Source organism: Lissotriton vulgaris, chromosome 4_1 (genome assembly GCF_964263255.1).
Source record: "Lissotriton vulgaris chromosome 4_1, aLisVul1.2, whole genome shotgun sequence".
NCBI classification, from domain to species: domain Eukaryota; kingdom Metazoa; phylum Chordata; class Amphibia; order Caudata; family Salamandridae; genus Lissotriton; species Lissotriton vulgaris.
In genome coordinates this window covers 1,140,638,879-1,140,644,264 of record NC_141691.1, presented here as the reverse complement: position 1 = coordinate 1,140,644,264, position 5,386 = coordinate 1,140,638,879, and the positions used below count along the sequence as shown (strand labels likewise).

The 5,386-nt window shown below is 41.5% G+C and overlaps 1 pseudogene; it reads right to left on the bottom strand.

The window, feature by feature from the left end:
* Positions 1-1,149: 1,149 nt before the first annotated feature.
* Positions 1,150-4,356, bottom strand: LOC147722993 (uncharacterized; annotated as a pseudogene).
* Positions 4,357-5,386: the final 1,030 nt, after the last annotated feature.

The following is a 5,386-nucleotide window of genomic DNA, read 5'->3' as shown; positions in this document are numbered from 1 at the left end:
CTTTTTGCATCTTTAATTGGCTTTTGATTTGGATATTTTTAGATTTTTCCTAAAGTCACCCCTTCCCTCAAATTGTGCACCTTGTGTTTTAAATAACATGGAGGTGGTTCTAAGTCTCATGAAGAGACTCAGCATGACAGATCTGAAGAAAATGTGCAAGGAAAGAGGCTAAGGATAAGCAGGGAGTCTAATAAGTAGGACTCCCAAATTGCTCCCACGGTCTGGGAAGAAGTCAGGCTGCTACAATCCACACCACCAGAGGATGAGGAGAAGCTGGAAAAGAGAGAGCAGAATAACATTGGGGAAGCTCCATTGCCAACTGAGTGTGTAACCCCAAGCGCAGACTCACCTGCATTGTCCTGGGCAGGGAGAAGCATCTCAGCCCAAGGTTAGTCCCAGTCGAAGCCGGAGGATAGACAAGCAGAGAGGGCCTTGAGATAGCAACTGGCTACCCTAGCTTTGGAGGAGAAAAGGTTGGCTTTGGCTGCTTAGGAGAAAAAGACAGCAGCTACATTGGGACTGGAAGACCCTTGCCTTGTAGGAGAAGAAGGCCTTGCTAGCCTATGAGAGGACCCATTGAAAGCTAGACCTTAGGTTCAGAAGGGCTTCTGAGTCCAGCAATTATGGTGAAAGTGACAATGAAGTGCCTAAGAAAGGTAAATGATTTAGCACCCACAAAGACTTGTTGCATATCAAGTTGCATATCAAGTATGTATTCATAGAGTTTCAGAAGTGGACTGGGTGGGGTGGTAGTCAATGGAGGCACATGCCCATTTTCCTTTAATGGGCCTGAGCATTTAATTTGATACGTTTCGTCTATCTATTCTTGCTGTACTACAGTTGGAACTACATTTTCTTGAACACTCCTACTATTCATTTATTTATTATCCGATATGTAGCATCAATGACTACATCTTAATTTGTGTGGACTTGCTCAAACTATATTATCTGTTTTCCATTAATGTCAGTGGAATACATCTTTGAATGCCTAAATACAGAATCTGTAGGTAAAATGATGCTGCCATCCTGATTCATGACAACTAGTTCTCATTGTGATAACTGATTAGTTTTGGCTTTGGGACAGTTGAATATGATTTGTGTTGTTCTTTACGTATTTTGGAAATGGATGATCTTTTTTTTTTTTTTTTTTTTTAAAGCTGAATCAATGTTTATTTCTGCAAGCATGTCATATTCATAATTAACTGCCGGTCATTCTAAATGTGTTGATAGTTGAAACACATGTAATAATGTAAGGTACTTGAGATCGCTAGGTTTACAGCATTCAGTATATCAATGTATGAAAATCTACTCTTCTTACGACTGTTCCCACCATTTTGGTTGTCTCAATCTCAAAAAATGAAAAATGAATTGGTACAAAAAACAATCTTATGTCACGTAAAAGGAAATTGTGAAACAGTGGAGTGTTGCTTCAGAATTAAGATGTGCATGGTTCACTCTTACCGATTTTGTTTTTCTGCCAGCATAACGTGATCTTTTTACGTGATTTTTTTTTTTTTTTAAGATGTTGAAAGTAGTCCCTCAATTTCTTTTACTTTAGTAGGTGGATCGTTTATTTCCCTCTAGTTGCGGTCACCAACTGTTCTAATGCTCGTGTGTCCATTCCATGTTCCTTTGTTTTTCCAGCTTCATTGCCTTTATTGGCGTTATCCCTTCTTAATTTATCATTACTTTCAGGGCACCATTAGCAACATTTTTGGAGCGGTCACTGAATTTAAAATATTTTTTTTCACGTGGTATCTCCGGTAGCGCAATGTTGTTTTGTCAGGGTCCCACCTGTTTTAAGAATCACCATTAAGTACTACTCCGGAATTTGGAGGCACTTCAGCACTGATCACACATTCTGAGAAACCTTCAATTTTCAAATCAGCTGCGTTTTGTACTTCATTTTCTTTTATGTCCGCCAATTTAATTTCTATTTCCTTAACAGCTTCAGGCCTCAGTTTAGAATCAGGCTCTTCTGGGTATTTTTCCTCTGTTGCCTCTTGCCCCTCTCTCAATGGCGCCCCTTCGCCTTGGTTTTCTTGTGCATTGCAAGTGTCTGAATTCTTCATGGTTATCAGCTCTGCCAAGTCTTTTCATGGATCGGAGTTAGATGAAGCTAAGTCCACTGGTGTGTCATCAGCTTCTACCGTGGCAAGGTCAGGTGTGTCCTCAGTAGTCGCATGTTCTTCATGCTCAATAGGCATTATAGAAACCTCAGGTGCTCCTGGGCAGTCCAGCTCCACTGGCGATGCATTCATCGTAGAGGATATATGTTCTGATGTCAGAGAGACCTCAATCTCTGGTGCAGAGGTCCCCTCTCCATATACAACGCTGTCCTCCATTTCAGCCTGTGAGGTTATGTGCGTTTGAGCCACACTATCTTCTACTTGGCAGAGGGATGTTGCTTGTTCTGGGTCTGCACCCGCTCCCGTTTCTTCTGGTGGTGCTGCCTCTTTCTGGGCCGAGCCCTCTTCTGCTTCAGCTGGAGCGAACAGATCTTTCTGAGCCGTAAAAATCCACCAACTTATCTGAGGATACCTCCATTTCTTCTTTCTCTATTTCAGCAGCGGAAGACACCTCCACTTCATCCACTATTATTTTTCCTAGGGATGCCTTCTCCATTGTGCCCACCTTACTTTCTGAGGAGGAAGTCAACGTTGCTACAGTGCCTTCCAGCTCCATTTCAGATGTTACTTCTTCTGGGGCTATGCAAGGCTCCATCTCAGATGAGGAAATATCTACTGCTGGTGCTTTTGTAGAGGGTGAATCCACTAAGGAGGCCTCCTCCACTGGAGCCCCTGATACCTCTGGTTCAGTTTCAGATTCCTCTGCCACTGGAGCCACACAGGTCTCTATCTTAGATGTTGATTCCAACTCCATTTGGGTGAGAGGGGGTTCTACCTCACTAGTTGATTGCACAAGTGTCACAGGGATCTGCACCTCTGCTATCGGTTCCACTTCTACTGGGTCCAAAGAAGCCTTCTGCATAGCTGTGGAGGTCACCTCAGCCTGGGCGGTTATACTTTCTGCATCAATGACAGTTACGTCTGTAGCTTCATCCACAATTTTAGTCTCGGCTTGGGTTTCCACTTTGGGTGGAGCTATGCTGCCCTCTAAGCTAACAGAGTTTTCCAGTTTTGGGACAGAGTCATGGTCTGGCTTAGTTTCAGACAAGGTGGATGTTTGATCTTCTGGGGCATCCTGATGTTTTTGAGCTGAGCACTCATCTTCTCCTTCGATTACACTGATACCTTCGCCTTGAGCAGTACAACTGTCCTGTTTCACACCACACTCATTTTCTGTTTTTAAAGATTTAGTTTCTTGTGCTGTGTTCAGAAAATCGCAGTTGTTGCTTTCATCCTTGTGTGATTCAGTTGACTTTATTAAATTATCAGAATTACTTATAGCTGTTGTCACTGCTTCCATTGTACTGCTATCAACCAAGCTCTGTTTGGATAACGTGTCCCCACAGCTGACCTGAAGCACCTCATCACTGCTTTTCAACAGTCCACCATCATTTCTGCTACCGTCTGAATTATTTTTCGTGTTTGGCGATTCTTGCAATGCACTGGGAGAGGTATCTTGGCAAAAACATCTGTAGGGGGGTTAGAACATGGACTATTATCTGAGGGTTTCACAGTGTTTAAGCAAATAGAGTCTTTTTCTTTTACAGATTGTGCACTGCAGGTATTTTCTGGGGACATGGAACTCACTGGTTCATCTGCACCATTGACATTTTTGTCACTGTCTGCTGTACATTCTTTAGGGTTTTCATTATACCCACCTGTACTTTGAATAGTTGCAGGAGCCTCTTTGGCCTTATTTTCGGATGTATTATTTGGAGAGATCTCAGACTCTTTTTTTTCTACAATTGCAGATTTTGTTTCTTCAGGTTTAGATTCTGCTGAGACAGTGGAGCCAACCCCAGGCTCAGAGTGATTTCCCTCACCATTTACTTTAATAGTTTCACTTGTTGCACCCTTTGCTTGCGCTAGTTTGAGATCTTCGCTGTTTGGGGATATTTGACCTTCTTTTGTTTGATCGTTGCTGGCTTCCTCCTCTTCTTTTACATGGTTAACCGTTTCCCCTACTTGCAACTCATGTTTAGATTTTTCTTCACTCTGTAATCCATTGCTGGCTGGCTGCTCCCCTTTCAAAGTGAGGTCACTATTCAGTTCTTGCTTTACATTCGTTTCATCATCTTTTTGGTCAACCGGAGTTTCAGAAGGTTCGTCAGCCGCTTCGTCTGTATGATCCCCATAGCACCCCTTTTTCTTCTTACTTAGTTTGCCTCCCATTTTCGTGACTAAATGACGCCTGTCGGTGCGGGGCCGGCAGCTGCAGACAGATGGGGAGCAGCTGAGCACTGATTGGGTTACCAAAATGGATGATCTTGTAGACGATTTAGTGGTATGTATTTTGGACCGAACAGTAACATTTCATTTAGTGTTTTTGATTGTGACTTTTAAAGCATGAGATTAATAGTGTTCTTTTGGTACGCTTTTGTGCATTTTGGTGATTCAAGGACATTAATTGTCATTTAATCCTTTTAATTTATGTTGATCATTTTGATGGTGAGGTGGCCTTACAGTCGAATATTTAAAATAACTTTATTCTCTCAAAAAAAGTACATAAACCTTAGATACATGCTTCATTCAATAAATAAGCACCTTTCAGCTGGATCCACAAATGTATCTACAATTGTCTTGATGGTAATCATTATACATCATTGGGGACCTAAAAAAGACCTGGTATGTATATTCTGGAGATTAAATCATCATTAAATCAGTGATTGTGATGCATAAAACCAAGCCCCTTTTCATGGCCCCAAAATATAACTAAAACAGCTTCACATTTCAGCGCAGCCAGCAGCCAGTCCAACACGCATATTGTGCATGAATGGACAAGTGAGTAGACCTATGAAAATAAATAATAAAATAATTTAAAAAGACATAGAAATTTGAAAAAAATGCATAGCAAAAAAAACAAGTTCCTCACAAGAGCGTAAGAAATGCTACAGAGGCCTGTTCACGCCCCTCATCAAGTGTTTCAAAGAAGAAGCAAGTAGGCAAGCCACAGAATAAGTTGTATGTACATCCAAAAGTAGCTGTAAGTACATTAAAGTGGGCTTAACCTGACCAAAATGCAACAGTTTCACTGCATGCAATATTAACTTTCTTCGAGGATATGTCATAAAATCCACAGAAAACAACGAAAAACACAAGATCTTGGGGGAATTAATAATCACATGTACAGGGACTCAGCTTTGTACCCCACACACCAGGTTTAGAAAATGCCAACAGCATAGGAAACTGATTGAACATAAATCTTGTGGGGATAAATCGAGGATCAACATTTAAGAAACTGAGCAAATAAGGTTCAA